The sequence below is a fragment of the Tripterygium wilfordii genome, chromosome 10 (assembly GCF_013401445.1).
Source record: "Tripterygium wilfordii isolate XIE 37 chromosome 10, ASM1340144v1, whole genome shotgun sequence".
Classification (NCBI taxonomy): Eukaryota; Viridiplantae; Streptophyta; class Magnoliopsida; order Celastrales; family Celastraceae; genus Tripterygium; species Tripterygium wilfordii.
This window is the reverse complement of record NC_052241.1, coordinates 6,322,498-6,343,050: the sequence shown is the minus strand read 5'-3', so window position 1 is coordinate 6,343,050 and position 20,553 is coordinate 6,322,498. Positions and strand designations below refer to the sequence as shown.

At 37.5% G+C, this 20,553-nt stretch overlaps 1 long non-coding RNA gene and 1 pseudogene across 1 annotated transcript; both read left to right on the top strand.

The window, feature by feature from the left end:
- The window catches only part of LOC120007298, a 66,211-nt pseudogene extending 46,485 nt beyond the window's left edge, over positions 1–19,726 (top strand).
- Positions 9,088–10,437, top strand: LOC120007139. Its single transcript, XR_005470148.1, has 5 exons — positions 9,088–9,244; positions 9,553–9,704; positions 9,881–9,995; positions 10,108–10,226; positions 10,336–10,437. It is a non-coding gene; the product is annotated as an uncharacterized LOC120007139 (long non-coding RNA).
- Positions 19,727–20,553: the final 827 nt, after the last annotated feature.

Here is a 20,553-nt window from a genome sequence, read left to right as displayed (position 1 = left end):
TAGATTTTCTGTGGAACTACCGATATTTCTGGCTTGATGTCTACTCCACCTTAGTTCGTGCTTTCTACCGTACTCTGCGGGCGATTGATCTCGTTGAGGGCGAGGATGGGCCTGCTCGCTATACTATTCGGATACCAAAGGTTGACAAAGGCGTCGTTTCTTATACTTTCATCACTGCAGACATTTGTGCTGCCCTAGACTATCCAGATGCTTACTCTGAGGATCTTCCAGTAGGCCCTCCAGTAGAGGTCGACCATACCACTATGTTCCACACCTTGGTACCAGATCCGATGGTCCATCAGCGAAATCGGCATGCTGCCACTCGAGGATCTATTCTCTCTCGTCTTTGGATTATTGACAGCATGGTGAAGAAAAACTTGTGGCCACATGGCCATAAGACTGAGCGGCGCGGGCCCGCCTTGGAGCTACTTTACTACTTCCAGCAGGAGTGTTGGTTTGATGTGGGAGCTTATTTTATACGAGCTATGCTACAGTGTGCCACAGAGGTATGCGAGGGGAAGAAGCTGCGGTTATTTTTTCCCCGCGTGATCACTCGTATACTCCACCATTTAGGGCACCAGCTACCAGAGACCGGTGATGCTGATCATCTTGTTTCTGAGCTCTCCCCAGCCGACTGAAATCTGCGTACAGGTCATCTCCCTCCAGCTGTTGATCCGGATGCTGAGCCCACTACTCCCAGTGCATCGTCCAGTCCTGCTTCTCCACCACAGGTTCGCTCTACGGAGGAGCGCTTGGAGGCCATTGAGTTATTTCAGATTGAGACCCGTGACCAGCTGGCTGCTATTAGTGCTCAGCAGTCAGAGATGATAGATCTTTTGCGTCAGCTATCCATGCAGTCTACTTCCACCCAACCTGCTCCTACTCCTGCACCTGCTTCTACTGAGCCTTCCAGAGATCCTCTTCCATCCAGGCGTCGTTCTTTCTGAGCTCTCCCAGGTTGTGTTGTTCCTCTCTTCCCTACTGTGTAGTCATCGTTTGAAACACTGAGGACAGTGTTCACATCCAGTGTGGGGGTGGGAAGGAAACCTTTTATCAGATTATGTTTTCCTTTTATTTTCTTTTCTTTTGGAACTTTTGAATTTTATGGTAGTGTAACTTTTTCTTTGAAATTTTTAGTGTTGCTTTCCCCTTCTATGATGCTTACTATTGATGTGTTCATTGCATTGGAGATGAATTGATGAATTGTGGCTTAGTAAATTGATATTGTTGCTTTTCAAAAAACTTGTGGTCAAAGGATCAAATTGAAAACTTTTTGGTAGTGCACATCCACTACTTAGCAAAATGTGGAGACTTGAACCAATGTGAGTTTTGAGCCATTCGTTTCTCAATGAGTGATATAAATCAATTCTATTGTTTTTATTCTGCTCATTATAATGTTTGCTTGATCTCATTATTCTTCATCTTGGTTGCTTGCTAAGTACTCATTACATGACATTACATCCAAATCACTTTCATGTGGGAAATTCAATAGTGTTCTTGAAAGATGAGAGTAAGGCCATCTTTGGATCTATAAATACCTTTGTCATCATATCTTATACATGCTATCCATTGCACCCTTTTTGAAACCAAACACTAGCCTTTTATTCATAACCCATTTCCCTGCTTCTTATTGTGGAGAAAGAATTATTTATGTTAAATGAGAAATTGGGATGATATATGTTGAATTTCTTTTGGTCATTGAGGGAGTGTGGATGTATGTTATAGTTTTCTTTTGGAAGAAATGTGGGGGGTATTGACTGATAGAAAAGTGGAAAAAGGAGCATGCAACTGAATTGTTCTTGAAAAAAAAAAATGACCAATTGCATTTGCATGTGACTCTATATTTTGAATTGATTGTGAATGAGAAGGAATGATGAAAGAATGGAAAGATAGTGAAGAATGGAGAAAAGTTGAATGACATTTCTTTATATAATGGTTCTCCACTTATTAAAAATTCCATACCCTTTGCCCTTCTCTTCTAGCTTTTACCCTACATTACAAGCTTAAAAAGTCCCACTTGATTTTGAGAATACTTTGGATTTGTACACAAGTTTGTGAATAAGGATGTTGGTCAATTGCTTGGTTAAGCAACATCTATTCATGAGATAATTTCATTTGTTTCTTAAGCTTTCATTGCATTATTGCATGTGGGAATTCTGAATTCTTGTTTACAAAATTCCGCCCACATGCACTTGAGAGAAACACTTAGCCATTTCAGTGTGATTGTGCTTGTGAGTGAATATCTGTGAGGCTTGAAGTTGAAGCTAAGAACTTTGTAATGTGCTGTGTTTTCTGCTGGAGTTTGATTTATTATCCTAAGGCTGCTTGACATTTTATAAAGATTACTGAGCTACAATTTTGTTGATGATTCTTCTTTGTCTTTGAATTACCTTCATTCCTGAGATTGTGGGAAGTTTTTTTTTTAAAATTCCTGTTCTTCTTGACTCTAGAGTTACTCGAGGACGAGCAAAGATTAAGTGTGGGGGTGTTTGATATGCCAATTATATTCATATAATTGTGCATCATTTTACATGAAATCTTGCATTGTTCTAAAGTTATTTTGGATTATTTCTGCCTAAAGAGTGTTTAATTGTGTAATTCAGGTGTAAGGGCGAATATGGAAGAAAAGGAGCAAGTTGGAGAGAAGAGCCAAGAAGTGAAGACAGAGAGAAAATTCGATCGATCAGCCTGATGGTCCGATCGATTGGACATCAAGAAAGCAGAATCTGACAGAAGAAAAGTCCGATCGATCGGACCTCTATCCGATCGATCGGCCAAAATCGCGCAAGGATTCTGGAGATTTGCAAAACGACAATCTCACTCTAAATCCAAATGGTCCCACTCAAAACGGCACGGACTTATTAGATAGAATGACTGAAGAGTTATGAGGGTATATAAGCTTAGATTTCTAGGGTTTTAGGGGACTTTTACCTTTGGAGCAAAAACCTAGGGTTTTGGGGTAGACCTCTGTACAGCAGCCATTGTTGCAAGCGCAAGGGGGTTAAGGGGTTTTTCCTTCTTTTCTCTTTATTCTTGTATTTTAATGACTGCCATTTCTGATTTTGTATTGTATTCCTTAGTTATGAGGAACTAATCCTCTAACTAAGGGTACTAATGGAACCCTTCTTTGAAGATTAAATGAAATTGGTTTCTTGTTCTTGAATCTCTTTTTATGTTGTTGATTTTCTGTGGATATGCTTATTGCTTTCAAATGCTCGATCACCATTTGAATGATGTCTAGTCTAGGTTGAAACCGGAAGGATAAACCTAGGGTTGCAAGAGTCCATAGAAGACATAGGTTGTATGAACCATAGGAATATAGGTTCAAGACTTATGCAATCATTAATTGATTTCCATTATGCTTAAGGGATTTTTGATATGAAACCGAATGTTAGGAATAACAAGGATTCTATTGAAAATACTTTCAGTGTATCTAGGAATAGAACATTGGATAATTTGGGAAATCTATTGTCAACAACTAAATTGAGAAGTGAGAATTAATGAACCAATGGAGTTTAGTTGGATAAGAAGTGGTGAAATTAGGAACCTTAGTGTTTACTTTGTTTGAAACAAAATTTCTGGGTTGTTGCTTTGTTAATCATTTAAGTGTCATTTACTTAGTTCTCTTTCAATTCACTTGTTTAGCATTAGGTAAAAACCAAATCAACAATTCGCTAGCCATTTTAGTGTGCTAATTGCTTATTTTGTCATTAATTTGAAATTGCCAAAACATCCTTGTGGGATGATACTCTATTCACTCTTTATTACTTGTGCGATTTTGTCCGCTTGCGAATATTTCACAACAGTAGGTGACTTACTATCAAAAGAGTCGTTGCTTTTCTATTCATCTCTATCCGGGTTACTTCAATCACTGGAATTTTGATTTTTACTACGATAATCATCAGCATTCCTACCATTCTGCCATCGCTGAAACACTGGTGCTCTCATCCAACTGCCATATTCACCGTTTGAATCACTATCATGTGTTCGTCCTGATAAAAGGACCGAACATCCTCCCTCCTCTACCATGTAAGACACATCCACCTTTAAAAAAAAAAGTCATGTAGATCAATCCTCTTGGCCCTGGTTAGTGGTTTGTAAAAGGGAATCAGCACACGAATACGCAGAAATCAACCCCATCCCCAACCATCTTTCTGAGTGTCAACCTCAATACACTGACCGATGGAATTCCCTATCATCTGCCCAATCTTTTTTGTCATCGCTGCCAGCGGAAGGTTATGAACTTGCACCCAGAACATCTTCGAGTCAAATGAGACATCTCTGACGGGGACTATACTCTGCAACTCTTGAAGAGCTAGTAGATGGCGGTCAAACTACCATGGTCTCCCCTCCAAGATCTTCCATCTATCTCTTTCACTATCAAATAAAATAACAAACAGATTATTACCTATTTCTTTGAAATTTGGATGCTTCTGCAACTTCCAGATCTCCTTCATGGTGTTTGCCCAGTATACTCAATTCTCTCAATTCTCTTTGAGTATACGATTCTTCTAAGTTTGTACCACTCACATTTAAACCTTGCTCTTCCACTCCAGTAAGATTCAAATTCTTCCACTTTTCTCCAAGATCATCCATGAGGTGACCCGCAGATTACTCGTATTGTATGAAAATCAAAAAATAAGATTATCCCTTTTACTGACACATGAGAGAGAACCTCCAACATGAGAGAGAAAAGACTCCTTACGCACAAGGTTTACTCTCTCTTCATGCACATGGGTTCATCCTTCTTTTCCTCTCATTGGTTATAAGACTTAATATTCTCTCATTTAATAGTTCATAAATTATCCTTAAAAAATCCTTTTAACTTTTGTCCTTGTTTATTTATTTAAACAAGTAAGATCCATTTTGTCGCAATCTCCCAATGATTGAACTTGGTAGTTATTAAATAATTCTCCATTCTTATCCTATGTAATTTCCATGCAAAATGAAGTTTGCCCGACCAGTAGACTCAATTCTCTTTGAGTACGATTCTTCTAAGTTTGTACTACTCACATTCAAACCTTCCTCTTCCACTCCAGTAAGATTCAAATTCTTTCACTTTTCTCCAAGATCATCCATGAGATGACCCGCAGATTACCCGTATTGTATGAAAATCAAACAATAAGATTATGGGTTTTTCTAAACACACCCACTCTATTTACTATATAAACTCACCCTATTCTTTCTTATCTCTCCCCGTACTGCCAGTAACTTGTTGGGAGTTGTGTTCTTTGTAATCACATGCACTACTTCTCTAATTTAAACTCACGTGACCGATAAGTGTACGGTGAAAGAAGGCTAGGGAAAAAAGTCTTGAGGTAAATGAATGGTTGTTGTTTCATAAAGAATTTTTTGATTAGACAAAAGCCACGTTGATGTGACTACACGAACAAGAGAAATAGTGACGCATACTGCACTCATGGTGCATGTTATCATGACCATTAGTTGTTCACTCAATATGCGCCGGTTCTAAACTTCCAACACTATGATTTCTGAAGAAAATGTTGTCAAAATCAGGATCTTTACATAAAATAGGTGATAGAGATGCAAACTTGAATCGTAAAATCGAAAGATTTCATAAAATTTAAAAAATAAATATAAAATAATATAATTACTTATTTTTAAATAAATAATTAATATGATATAATATACTATAATTTATAGATAATAATAAAATTTAAAAATGTGATTATTATTTATTTATAGACATGTTAATATTTCATAAAATTGTAATTTTTTATTCATGTTAATAGATTAGAACCAATTATTAGTATACCATAACCCATAAACTCATGACTGCTTAAGTCTATTAAGTTCAATATCGATAAAATCGGTAAAATCCTAAAATCAGTAAGATCATAAAATTGATAAGATCATAAAATCGGTAAAATCGTGTAAGATGGTAAGGTAAGATCGATAGATTTTATCAATTTTGGTATCGATTCAAATCGTTTTGATTACTTTAAGATTTTTATAAAATTCAATAATAAAGAATATATTCTCTTCAGACAGATAACACAGGACAAGACAAGATATGAGCATGTTTATCACTAGGCTAGGTAAAAACTAAAATTTTTTATAAAATTCAATAATAAACTTGAAACAATGCCCAAAGGCTTAAATATGTTTTTAAATAATTCAACTAAAAGATTAATTACTAAATTAAAATAAAATTAAAATTAAAATAAAATATGTGAACTAGTCAACTCTGAGATTTGACTGCTAATAGGGGGCATATGAATAGTGATGGGAGAGAAAATGCATAAAAAAAACGAGTTTGTTCAAGTTCCCAATCAATAGGGAGGCAATACAATAATGGGCACGGAAAACAAAAAGACACGGTTTTATAGGTATAGGTAGGTATGTAGGGTGGGTTTAAATAGAAACACCCTAAGATTATCCTTTTTACTCACACATGAGAGAGAACCTCCAACATGAGAGAGAAAAGAGTCCTTATCCACAAGGTTTACTCTCTCTTCATGCACATGTGTTCATCCTTCTTTTCCTCTCATTGGTTATAAGACTTAATATTCTCTCACTTAATAGTTCATAAATTATCCTTAAAAAATCCTTTGACTTTTGTCCTTGTTTATTTATTTAAACAAGTAAGATCCATTTTGTTGCAATTTCCCAATGATTGAACTTGGTACTTATTAAATAATTCTCCATTCTTATCCCATGTAATTTCCATGCATAGTTTATAAATTAAACTACCTTATTCTAAGTGTCATGCATGACACACCCACACATATGCACATGTACGTACATACATATATATACACATATGTACGTATACGTATATTATATTAAGTACGGTATATGCATGTCCCTACTCAAACATGTTCTTATTTAATGAAAAAGAAATTTGACATGCCTAGTTTCGTTAACCACAACATGCCTACTCGTAATTAGGGTAGGGTTAACTTACTCGGGTAATATTATTAGGGTTAAATTTTCAAGATGTTACAGTGTTGCTTGTATCAAGTCACCCATTATCGAGCCACCTGACTCTCTCCCATGCCCTTCATGACGATGATTGTCTCCTCAAGTTCGGTGATAAAAGCATATTCTGGGGCCATCATATGATACTCTTTTTGAGGAAATTTCTTTCCCTAGTGGAAAGGAATTTTTCTTCGAGTCGCCAGATCGAGGAGCACCACTCCTATTGCGTTTCTTTCCACGCTTATCCTTAGAGCGTTGTTCTTTCTTTTGCGAGGTCTGACTAGAGGTAACGGTTTGGTGATATTTGTCTTCTTCCCATCTTATTTGAGTTTCGACTCGTGATAAGATGTCTTACATGGCTCTGCACTGAAACTTGATTAGTTCTTTGTAGAGATCTCGGTCAAGAAAAAGTGCTCGTTTGAAGGCCATGGTAGCTCTCTCTTCCGGGTAATCTGGGAGATAGACTTTTTCTTTAATTTGTTGAATCTGCTGAGGAGATCTCTCAATGATTTGTCTCACTTCTGGCAAATCCTGTAAAGAACCTATGGATTTTTTACATTGCCTTGTGCTACTGGCGAACTATTAGAGAAAAGAGTACACCAACTCCGTGAATGATGCAATTTTGTCATTCAGTAGGTTGAGTTATCCATTGCAAAGCTGGCCCCCTAAACTGGAACCAAAACCTTTGCACATACATGCTTTACGAAGTTCACTGGGGATGGTTACATCGAGCATCTTCTGATGGTAGTGTGCTACATGATCTTCCGATGGGAAGCTAAATTTTTTGTGGCAAATCTAACTTTACTATTGAATATGTGAGTGGAGAATTTGAGTAACTGGTAGGCGAAGTCTTTTTGAATAGCACAGGCGCTCCTGGGATCCTTTGTGTCAAGGTCACCCATTCTTTGAATATTGGATCAGGAATATCCATTGCACACCGAAGAGGATTGGTTTCGCCTCTAATTGGGTCGTTGAAATCAACTCTTTGTTGAGGAGGTCCCCATGGAGGTAGTGGAGAGAGGAGTGTATCTTGTTATCTCGTTGATATGGTTCGACGAGGAAGTTCTTCACTCCACCGTTGTAGATTAGACCTCCAGCATGACCTATCTGATAGGAATAGTATGCTAAAGACCAATATTTTATGTAATATTCAAACTCGATTTATTTATTTAAATAAAATATATTTAGAATTTAAAATGATAAAAGACATATTGGCATCACTGTCTTTGATTCTATATGGTATATGAATTGGTGTGTAGAGTCTGAGCTTGCGCACGGAAGATCAATTCATAAGTTCCTGTCGAATATAAGTAAGCGATCACAGCTAAGACGGAATTGGACAAACCATCGGCATGGCTGTGGTATAGTATTTCAGTATACCTATCTTGGTTACGGATAGCGGCAAAGCTTGAACTTACTATACCAATACACTTGGAGTGTATTGATCAGGGCTACTTGTGAGTCAATTTTCCCAGCCTGACTATATGAAAAATTGTACACTCACACAGACGTTATAGAATTGTTCATATTCTTAATTTATTGAAGATTATTAGTACATGTGCATTTAATATACGAGACTTTGATTTACTAAAGGGTGAGTCTTTTTGTACAGGCCAACAAACACCAAGTGAGTTTGGTCACCACATTAATTGTACGATGAAAAATAATCTGTTAATAAAATTCACGTCCAATTATGGATTGATGATACCCTCTTGAGAATGCTTATATGATTTGAGATTGTATCAAAAAACTACAGGTGGATTTTAATTAATCCGACACATTCAAATAAGTTAAGTAGTATGATCAAGGAAATATTTAAAGATGTCAATTAAATATTATATGTCAGTCGCATATGTAATTGACGGATATCTGTAACTTAACATGAGAAATTTATGAACAAGTATAACGAAAGGCTCAGATTTTATTTGAGATAAAACGGGGAGTGTAATTATAATATTTTAGTTGAATATATTATAATTTATGAATTATAATTATGTCCATGGGTTTGGGCTGATAATTAAATTCATAGAAAGCCCATTTTTTATTTTTCCTAGTTGGTCCCACTATAGCCCAAAAACCTAAAAGATATAGGAAAACCTAAACGGACTGGAATTAGGAGAGAGAGAGACTTGGGGGCCGGCCCACCTAGGAAGAAAACCCTAGGTGTGGCCAAAGAACATGGTCAGTTCCAATTCATATATATGTATCTCAATGGATTCTCTTTTGGACGATTTGCGATTTGACTTGGCGAATTTCGATGTTGAGCGAGTTTCAGCTTAACTTTTCGTTTACAATTTCCAAGGTTTGTTCCTAGTAATTTATTTTGTGAGATTTAACTGGTTATGCTCTGTCTTCCATCACTGCATTTCAGATCTAGACTTGATTAACTCGTCGCTGTGTGTTTGTGAATTAAGACTTAGATCCATGTGTGTCATTTAATTCATTTTAATATTGTCGATCCTGTTCTTATCATGTAGTAGATTCTGCCATAATTTTCCTAGAGATGTTTAATTGCAACAGAGCAGTAGAATTTCAGGGTTTCATGAGCTATGCTGCGTTGCTGCTCAATGAAACACTAATTAAGGAGGGGTAATGTAATTTCTTTTGTAGGAGTCATGTCCATCGATCTGTTAAAAACATCCTATTTCAAACATTGCAAAGCAAGCTTGAAGGTATTACTCAGATGATTGGTCAAAAAACATTGCAAAGCAATTCAAAAGTTGAATTCAGAAAGATTCTTAAGACGAATGCCCGAACTGAAGGTAGCTATGTTTTTTTTCCTACTGAGACCTTTCCTCGTGCATACTTGATTGTTGCCTCTCTTCTTGTGTTATTTAGTCATATTAGGTTCATTTTGATGATATTGCCTCTCTATTTTCATTTATTTAGTGAGTATCAAGCTCTAAAATGTTTATTTTTGTTAATATTACAAAACAAGAATAATTGATTTGGCCATAAAGAAGAGCAGTTTGATTGGTGGAGATGACTTTAAGAGTGGTCAGACCAAGATGAAATCTATGCTGGTTGATTTCCTTATTGGGAATGGGATCAAGGTACTGAATTTTTGAAGTCTTGTGAGACTGTCTAGTCAAAAAAAGATTGCGAGATGTTATTCCTATGATATTGATGGGGTTAGCTGTTAACTTGTGATTATGTTGATATTAGCCAACACAATTGTGCTAGACAGCACATGCAAGGACTTACTCCTGGCTACACCCATCACCTTGGATTTAGTGCTCCTTGTTGAACTCAGCACCAGGATCCAGCTCAAAGCTGAAGATGAGGTATAAATGTTTCATCGTTCACATAAAAAGAATTATGCAATCCCATATTTTCTTTATCGAATTAAATTGTTTCCTTTACATAAATGTGAATTGCTCTCAATTTTGTCAGGGGAAGTTCCATTCCTTCCACCTTGTGGCTACCATTCTCAATTACCTTGCCAAGGCCCCTCTTGTAAGTCCAATGCATCAACTTCTTAAATATTTCAAAGGTGAAAAGGGCAACAAAATCATTATTAAAGATGACTGCTTTAATCACAAAAGTATGAATATAAATGGGATATCTAGAGAGAATCTCCTGGTTTTAATAAATCAAAATTCGTTTGTAATGTGAAACAGGTACCAATAGGCACTCCAGTGGTGAAAGCACTGTCAAAGCAGCGTGCAATGTATTATCTTTACTTTAAAGGAGGCGCTTGGAAATTGGATCTGATTCTTTTGAGAGTATATGTTGATGGCAGGTATGCAGCATATGTCTACTTTAAAATTATTAATTAAATTTGCTGCAAGGAATATGCAGATTTCATAGTTTTCTTGCCTGTTGTGAATTTGTGTACTGAGGATAAGATTTTAATTAATACCAGAGAACTATAAGCTAATATGGGTTGAGGATTCCAATGTTTTGTGTTTGGCCTCATTTTAGAATGAATTTTGTAACTTTGGGTGTTTGAGTGAGCTGGTGTAACAGGTTTTTGGATTTATTAATAGATTTTTTTTTGAAAATGGTACTTTATACGGCGATATTGTTTTCCCCACAAAAGAGAGAGTTTTTTGCGGTAACAATGGTAAGGTCACCGCAAAAGAATATAAGCTTTTGCAGCAAGAAAATTGTCGCCACAAAAAACTTGTCTTTTTATGGCAACACAAAAGGTTGCTGCAAAACTCTTTTGTAACGCAACTTTTTGAGACAACTCATGGCGATTGATTATTGTCGCCGCAAAATACTAATATGGCGACATATTGTATGTAATTGTCGCCCTAAAAAGTGAACTTGTTGTAGTGAAGAGCAAGCCAATTACTTGGGACAAGGAAATTTCCACATGAGAAATCAAACTTACCCTTGGCGTAATCATCCAAATTTCTCATGGAGGAATGAACAAAATACTACTGAAACAACAGCTCCTACACAACAACCAACAAAGATGAGTGCCCTTGGAGACCACAATGATGCAATTCATGCAACAAACAACTCAAGCCATTCAAAAATTAGAGACTCAAGTGGGACAAATGGTCAAGGAGATGAGTGAGAGGAATAAGGGAGAATTACCTTCACAGCTTTTGAATAACCCAGTTGGGCAGCCAGAGCAATTGAAGGTTGTAACAACTCTCCGAAGTAGTAAGCAAATCAACAAGACAATGCAGCTGCAAGCAAAGGCTACAAACTGCAGTCAAGCTACAGACAGCATGCAAACATGCCACAAAACTGCACCAGAGGAGAAACAGGAATGGGAAAGAGACCCTCCACCTTTTCCATAAAGGTTTGTCAAAAAGAAAATTGATTCTAAGGCACTTGATATTTTTGAGAATTTGTGTAAGGTTGAAATCAATATTCCATTGCTTGATGCTACTAAACAAATTCCTTCTTACACTAAATTTCTTAAAGATTGTAGTACTCATAAAAGAAAATTTGTTACACATGAAAAAATTGCTTTGAAAGAATAAGTGAGTGTTGTGTTGTTGAATAAACTCCCACCAAAACTTAAAGATCCTGATAGTTTTACCATACCATGTAAAGTGGGAAATCAATTTTTTGAAAAAGGCGCTGTTAGACTTAGGAGCGAGCATCAATTTGTTGCCTTACTCAGTTTATGAAAAACTTGGGTTGGGAGAGCTCCAAGAGACTTCTATCACCTTGCAACTGGCCGACCGTAGATGTTTTGGTAACTGTAAATTACTTAATTTTGTCTGCTGATTTTGTTGTGTTGGATATGGAGGATAGCCCGAGATCCTCTTCTTTACCTATTATTCTTGGACGACCTTTTATGGTTACTGCTGACATGAATGTTAGTGTGAAAAAGGGTCAGTCACTATACAGGTGAATGGCAAGGATTTAGAATTTTGCATGTTTGATGCTCTCAAATCTCATGATAATCATAATGATTGTTTTAATGTGGATAATGCACATGAGTTTGTAAGTGAAGTGTTTCAGGTTACTAGTGTTTATCTCGTGGAGGCAGTAGTAGCACATGGCTTGATTGACAAGCTAATTTTCGAAGGAGATTTGGAGGATGATCGAATAGAGGAGGCTATCCAAGTATTCCAATTGGACAGGCCCTATGTAGGTAAAAATACTCTTCCTTTTGAGCAGCCGAAGCCTAAGAATGCAGCTCTTGTTCCCTCAACAATTAAAGCACCTAAGTTGGAGCTGAAGTAGTTGCCCAATCATCTAAAGTACATCTACTTGGGAGAGAATGACAATTTACCCGTGATAGTGGCTGCAAATATGAGTTTTGGGGAGGAAGAAAAGTTGATTCGAATTTTGAGGAAACATAAAACAACTCTTGGTTGGACCATTGTCGACATAAAAGGGATTAGCCCATCAAGATGTATGCACCAGATTTTCCTAGAGAGTGATGCAAAACTCACCCAAGAAGCACAAAGGAGCTTGAACCCGCATATGAAAGTTGTTGTCAAAGCTAACATTCTGAAGTTACTTGATGTGGGGGTAATTTACCCAATTTCAGATAGCAAGTGGGTCATCCCAATTCATGTAGTTCCGAAGAAAAGTGGCATCACCGTGGTTAAGAATGAAAACAATGAGTTGATACCTACCAGAATGATTACGGGGTGGAGGGTGTGTATTGATTATAGGAAGTTGAACGATGAAACAAGAAAATACCACTTTCCACTACCATTCATTGATCTGATGTTGGAGAGACTAGCCAGGCATAGTCATTATTGTTTTCTTGACGGCTATAGTGGATACAATCATACTGCCATAGCACCTAAAGACCACGAGAAGACCACGTTCACATGTCCATATGGCACATTTGCATACTGTGGGATGTCGTTTGGGTTGTGTAACACATGAGCTACATTCCAAAGGTGCATGATGAGTATTCTTTTCGACATGGTGGAGAAGTTTATTGAAGTTTTCATGGATGATTTCAGCGTATTTGAACCTGATTTTGATGATTGTCTTGAGCATCTTAGATTGGTTTTGGAGAGATGTGAAGAAACCAACCTTGACTTAAATTGGGAAAAATGTCACTTTATGGTGCAAGAAGGAATTATGTTGGGACATCTGATTTCCAGCCATGGAATTGAAGTGGACAAAGCCAAAATAGAAATCATAGTAAAACTTCCTCATCCAACAACAGTGAAAGGCGTGCGTAGTCTTCTTGGTCATGCAAGGTTCTACCAGAGATTTATTAAAGACTTTTCCAAGATTTCTCTACCTTTGTGTGCATTGCTGACAAAAGATACTGAATTTGTGTGGACAGATGAGTGTCGGACAACCTTTGACAAGTTGAAAAAAGCACTCACTTCAGCTCCTATTATGCGAGCACTGGATTGGGGACTCCCGTTTGAATTAATGTGTGATGCAGCGATTATTCTTTGGGAGCTATTTTGGGTCTGCGAATAGATAATGTACCATATGCCATCTATTATGCCTCTTGCACCATGAATGATGCCCAACTGAATTATTCGACAACAGAAAAAGAATTGTTGGCTTTGATTTTTGCATTAGAAAAATTCAAGTCTTACCTCATTGGCTCGAAGGTTACTATGTACACGGATCATGCCACTTTGAGGTATTTAATGACTAAAAAGGATGCAAAGCCAAGGTTAATACGGTGGGTACTGCTCTTGCAAGTTTGATTTGGCAATTAAAGATAAAAAGGGAGTTGAAAATGTAGTTGTCGATCATCTCTCTCGACTGCTACCTGAAAGTGAGCATGAAGAGCTTCCTTTGGGCGAATCTTTTTCGGATGAGCAGCTCCTATCCATAACTGCAATGCCCTGGTACGGTGACGTTGTCAATTATCTTGTTACTAACTCTTTTCCATCTGATTTATCTTATCAGGATAGGAAGGGAATAATGTCACGGGCAAGAGATTATATATGGAATGATCCTTATCTCTTCAATATATGCCCGGATTAAATTATTCGCAGATGTATTCCATAGTCCGAACAACAAGAAATTTTAAAGCATTGTCATGCCTACGCGTGTGGAGGTCATTTTGGACCGAAAAAGACTACCCTTAAGGTATTTCAAGCTGGTTTTGATTGGCCTACTATTTTTAAAGATGCTTGGATTTTTTGTAAAATTTGTGATAGATGTCGAAGGACCGAAAACATAGCTACTAGAGATCAAATGCCTTTAACAAATATTCAAGTCCTTGAGCTCTTCGATAAATGGGGGATCGACTTCATGGGTCCTTTTCCTAACTCTTTTGGATTTGAATATATTTTAGTTGGTGTTGATAATGTGTCCAAATGGGTCGAGGCTGTCCCCTCAAGAACTAATAATCATCGGGTAGTTGTGAAGTTCTTGTAGAATAATATTTTCTCTCGATTTGGGATGCCGCGAGCAATCATTAGTGACAGTCGCAGCCATTTCAATCATTATCCATGTGCGGCTTTGATGAAAAAATATGGGATAACTAACCGTGTGGGTACCCCATATCACCCTCAGACAAGTGGGCAAGTGGAGATAAGCAATAGAGAAATCAGGACCATTCTTGAGAAGACGGTGAATCCAAACAGAAAAGATTGGTCTCTTCGTTTGAACGATGCCTTTTGGGCATATAGAACCTGTCACGCCCCTCTCTCTTAAGGTATACTGAAGTGTACCTAATACCTAATATAGAAACCTAATAAAGTATATAAAATGAAAACAACTCCTGAAACACATAAGGAAACAGACTTTCCAAAATACCGTACATACACCCACCAAAACCATCGGAGTATCTATACAACAGCGGAAATAAGAAGACATATCTACCCGAGATCAAACTGAGTAAATACGTACTATATACAAAATACAATACCCAAATTCCTCACACTCGGCTAAAGAAACAGCTCGAGACTACACATCAGCTTAAGCGTCCCGCCTCTGACCATCGTCATCTATATCCAACTCACCTGAAAGGGAAACAAGAAGATGGGTGAGCCAAGAAGCTCAGTAGAGCATAGAAAGGGAACACCGATATCCAGAAATAAGAAATCAAGGAATATGATGCATAATATGAAGTACAATAAATATGTAACTATCAGTAATTCAACCAAGTAACATGACAGTTGATAAGGCTATACAGCACCGTAACCACAAACACCAGTCTTCGATAATCCATAATCCACCCCTGGACCCACCCTAATCCCCGTAGGGTGTCTCCTAGTCCAGGTCCACACCGAAACTGGATGAGGATCGGATATCCCGATAGCATGGCCTACACCAAAGAGCGTCCCCTGTGATGCACCTCACCTCAGACGGTCTACAGGTACTTACCCAGTTTATTGTATAATCCATCATAATCCAATATATTGGGCTCCTATATGGGCCCCACAATGTACATCAACCACCTCCAATCACCTCACTTCTAAAAGCATACCAATAATGATAATCAATAGAGAATATGTATAAAACATACAAACATGTCATGTTTCCACCCCCAGAAATCGACAAAACCATAATAGAATAAGAGTCCGTGAAACCAAAACCCTATAACCACACGCGAAAGACACGAAAACCCCTACCTGGAAATCATGATGTAAATATCAAGCACGCATCCCTGATTAACCCCTGACTCCGAAAAGTCAACCCGCTCCGAATCTCAACCGTGATCACCATCTACATCGAAAAACACGATATAAGAAAATACAGTTAAAATACGTTCGGACAACTATGGTCAACGGTCAACAATGGTAAACCGGGTCAACCTGAGTCAAACCGGGTCAAACCAAGCCAAATGGGTCAAATGGGTTAAACCGGGTCAACTCGGCCTAACTCGGCCCAAACCCATTCAACACCACCGCCTGCGATCTGGCCACCCAAACTTGCCAAATCTTATATCAAAATTGAAGAGCTCGATGAGATGAACTCATAGGTATCTGAAACAAGCCAAACCGTCGCCGGAATCGGCCGCATCGACCAAAGGAAGTTCACGGTGGCCGAAACTTCAATCGCAGATTTCTCCCAAATCGGAGCGTCGTTCAACCTGATTCAAGTTGGGTTATGCTCGTCTCGTCCATACACTCTTTGTAGTACCAAGCTCGACCATCACCGTCACCGAAAATGAGAGATCGCCGTTGAACCTGTGTAAGAAGAGAGAGAAAGTCGTGTGAGAGTGAGGGTATATTTGTAATTTTTTATTTTTTTTAAATTTTTCTCACTTTTATATGATCTTTCAAAAACACCCATGTTTCAAAAACACCCCTACATAAAATGTACCAATTAACTTCAACAATTGATAATAAATCCAATTTAAATCCGATTTAAGTGATTCTTGTGTCAAAAATTTTCTTTCTAGATCCCCCATTTATTAAAAATATTTTCATAGTTTTATCTTGATTTAATTTTTATTCTCCTCAAATCCTGATTCACAATCACCGAGGTTCACTCCACCTCGATCAACGCGTCAAAGTACTATGAACAGTGTATAATCGAGTCAGGATATTACAGAACCGCTTACAAAACACCAATAGGGATGTCTCCATTCCACTTGGTATATGGAAAAGAATATCACCTGTTAGTTGAGTTAGAGCATCGGGTTTATTGGGCTATCAAAAAACTAAATTTTGACATAAAGGCAACTAGAGATAAGCGTCGTTTGCAACTAAATGAACTTGAAGAATTGCAACATGAAGCTTATGAGAATGCAAAGTTATATAAGGAGCGAGCCAAGATGTACCATGATAAGAAACTTGTGCGGAAATATTTTCTTTTGGGCAGAAGGTATTAGTGTACAATTTCAGGTTGAAACTTTTTTTGGGAAAACGCAAATCCAAGTGGCATAGCCCGTACGTGATACAAGCTGTGTTTCCCCATGATGCATAGGAGTTAAAACATCAAGATTCTGATCAAACATTCAAGGTTAATGGCCAGCGAGTGAAGCCTTATTGGGACAATAACCATGCTATGGTGGATGAGGTGATCTATCTTCACACCGTTACTCTCTAACAGAGTTCTAGTCATGTCCGATTGAAGACAATAAATTTAGCACTTCATGGGAGGTAACCCATGTGGAGGAAAAGTATTCTTTAACGAATGTGCTCAGCTAAGTCTCTCTTTCTTCTCTTTTTGTTTTTCTTTCCTTGCAAAGTCTATTTTTTGTACTTTCTTCTTACACATTGAGGACAATGTTGATTTCAAATTTAGGGGAGAGAGAATTTGTTTTTGCAGTAATATTGGATAAACCTGATTTGATTTGAGAATTGGCATACTTGTGCTTAGTTGTTATGAAGTGTTTAGGTGATTGATGGTTTGGTTATTTGCATAATACTTGCAATGAATGTATACCTTAGTTTACACATTATCCGCAACGCATTAATAAGCTTGTGAGGAACCTTTAGAGTAAATTTTTTGTGATATGAATTTCATGACTTTGTTAGACCATCTGAAGTTAATTTCTATGTTTTTATTCAGTGAAAGTGATGAAGGCATTCTTTGTTAATTTTGGCCTACCCTGAACTATGCCTTTGATCCCAATCCTTCAATTGACAACCCTTGTGATAAGTTATGCATGTGTCATAAGTCCAAAAAAATAGAATTCCATCATGAGACCATTATTTGGAATGTGTGGAGGGTAATTGATATGATTGAAGAGTAATCTAAGTGTGTGGTTTGAAGCTAAGAAGTCTGAGTAGGAGGCGATGCAGTAGTGTACTGAAAGTGTTTTTTGTAACCTGTTTGCGGCTTGAAGCATACACAAGAAGTGGTGACCCAAATCCATGAAGTTTATGTTAAAAAAATAAATAAATGAAAATAAAATAAATAAATGTGTAATTACGGATTAGGGTTTGGTAATTCCTTATAGCGCCGCAAACCTGAGTTTCCTTATCTCTTTCACTCAAAGAAAGGAGAAATTCTAATCTCTGGGGAAATTGGAACCAGGTTATAACTCTCGACTCTTTTCAACGACTCAAGGTTCATCTATGGCTACTAGGGGTGCAAAGAGGAAGAAGGAGTTAGCAAGCAAAAAAAAGGGAAAAGATGTCGAGAGTTCGGATGTCCCTATCCAAGAAGAAGAAGGCTTTGATCGATTCATTTCTCCTGAAGTATAGACTGAGTGTGAAGAAGTGTGGTCCAAAAGGGCTTTGCATGTGGAACAACATATTGTGATAGATCATTTCCAACGAGTTAATTGGTATTACAAGTTGAAGGAGAGGGGGTGGCTCGGCATAACCAGTGTTTCAGGTGGCTATTAAGCAATTGGTATATGAATTTTATGTAAATTTGGCAGTCAATGATAACCATTGTGTGGCCTATGTGCGTGGTAAGCAATTCTTTTTCAACCCAAGAAAGGTTTCATCTTTATTGAGCTTGCTTGAACCACTTAAGAAACCTAGTTTCAAATTTAGGGATTTTGGCACCTCTAATGCGAGTACTGTATGGCCTGACTGGAGAATTGTTGTGGAAACTCTAACTGGGAATGTCAATAATGAACCAAATAACAATGTTATCTTATTTGTTGATTTAATGTAGCCTTATAGACTGTTATCCCATATTATGACCAAGAATAGGATACCTGTGACTCATCTTTCTACCGTCAATGCAAAATCTTGCTATTTGTTGTATACAATAGTCTATGATATGGATTTTTACATGGCTAGTACTATTTATGATCACATTGTCAAGGTTAAATTGGATAACAAACCGAGACAGGTGTTGCCATTTGGGGTGTCGATTACCACTTTATGTCTGGCTGAGAATGTGTAGAAGGAGTTGGGCGATGTACAGGAGGGAAGAAAGGCACCTCTTAACAGGTTCTGGTTTGAGAGGAGTGAGGTGCAGCTCATTAGGCAGTAGCAGAAAGCTTCAGGTACAACTAAGGAATGTCGGGTTCATGATGCTGATGAAGGTGATGAGAGAACATGTAGTGTTAGTTTGACTGATAGGTTGAAGGGAGTTGAGGAGAAAGTGACTGATTTGGGTGTTGAGGTTGAGCAAGTTGGACTTCTGTAGGGACAGGTGGTAACCCAGCTTGAGCATCTCGAATCAACTATTGAGTCATTTCAGATGAGTATTGGTACACATATGCACAAAATGAAGAAGGTTCGAGGCTTAACAGAAGGAAATGTTTGACATGATCCGTGATTGGACCTTGCCTTGACTTTGTTTGGTTGATGCGCCAATATTATAACTTGGTTTAGTGATGGCCTGACTAATTATTTTGGGGAGGTAGATAGATGCCTGGGTACTCTATAGTAATGGTATGGTTAGATGGAGTTAGGATTGGTCTTATGATGGATGCCTATTTTTGGGGCTCTGTGATACATGGCATGACCATCACATGTTTTGTATGAACCTAACTTCTATTGGTCTTATGTTTATCTCTTGAACTTATCTTTGCCACATTGAACCTAATTGTGATTGGATTATGATGACTTTAGTTTGAATCCAATTTAAATGTACCTTGGGCATTGCATTTTTGAGCTTCCCTTAGCCAATTTTCTTGCATCCAATAAAGTCTTTTTGATTCATTGAATTAGAACATTAGTGTGAAGTAAGGTTGGTGGACATGCAAGCATATGGCTACATGTTATGAGTTCATAAGAGAGTAAACACCACCCTTAAACACTTGAGTGAAAATTTTCTTATATATATTATGTGTACCTTAATGAGGGTGTGTAAGAATAAATGTGTAAACTAGCGTGGTTGTGAGCAGAGTTAAAGTTGTGCAATTCTTTGCCGGATGTCAATGTTGCATTGACATAATCAGAAAGTACTTGGATGTCGATTTTTAATTGATGTTTCAAATGATACTTAATGTGGTTTTTCAACTTTTTCTTAATTGCTTGCTTGAAGACAAGCAAGGGTTAAGTTTGGGGGATTTTGTTAGGTGTAAAATACACCTATTTTTTTGGGCTTAAAGTTGTTATTTTTCTATGTTGTTTAGTGTAAAATGCTGTCCATATTGATGTTTTTATAAATAGGTACTGTTGGAGAATAAAGCTGCTACTGGGCAAAAATTGCAACCTATTTGTGACCTGTTGCGGCCACAAAACGAAGGAATCAGACTTGCACATAAATTTACTAATGTGGCAAGTACAGTTGGGCCATCTTAGGGTTGGTTAAAAATATATAAGCAGTGTTATGCTGAAGAAAAATATACACGTTTTGCTACACAGTTGAAGATCGAAAAACAGAATAGAGAGAGATGACAAG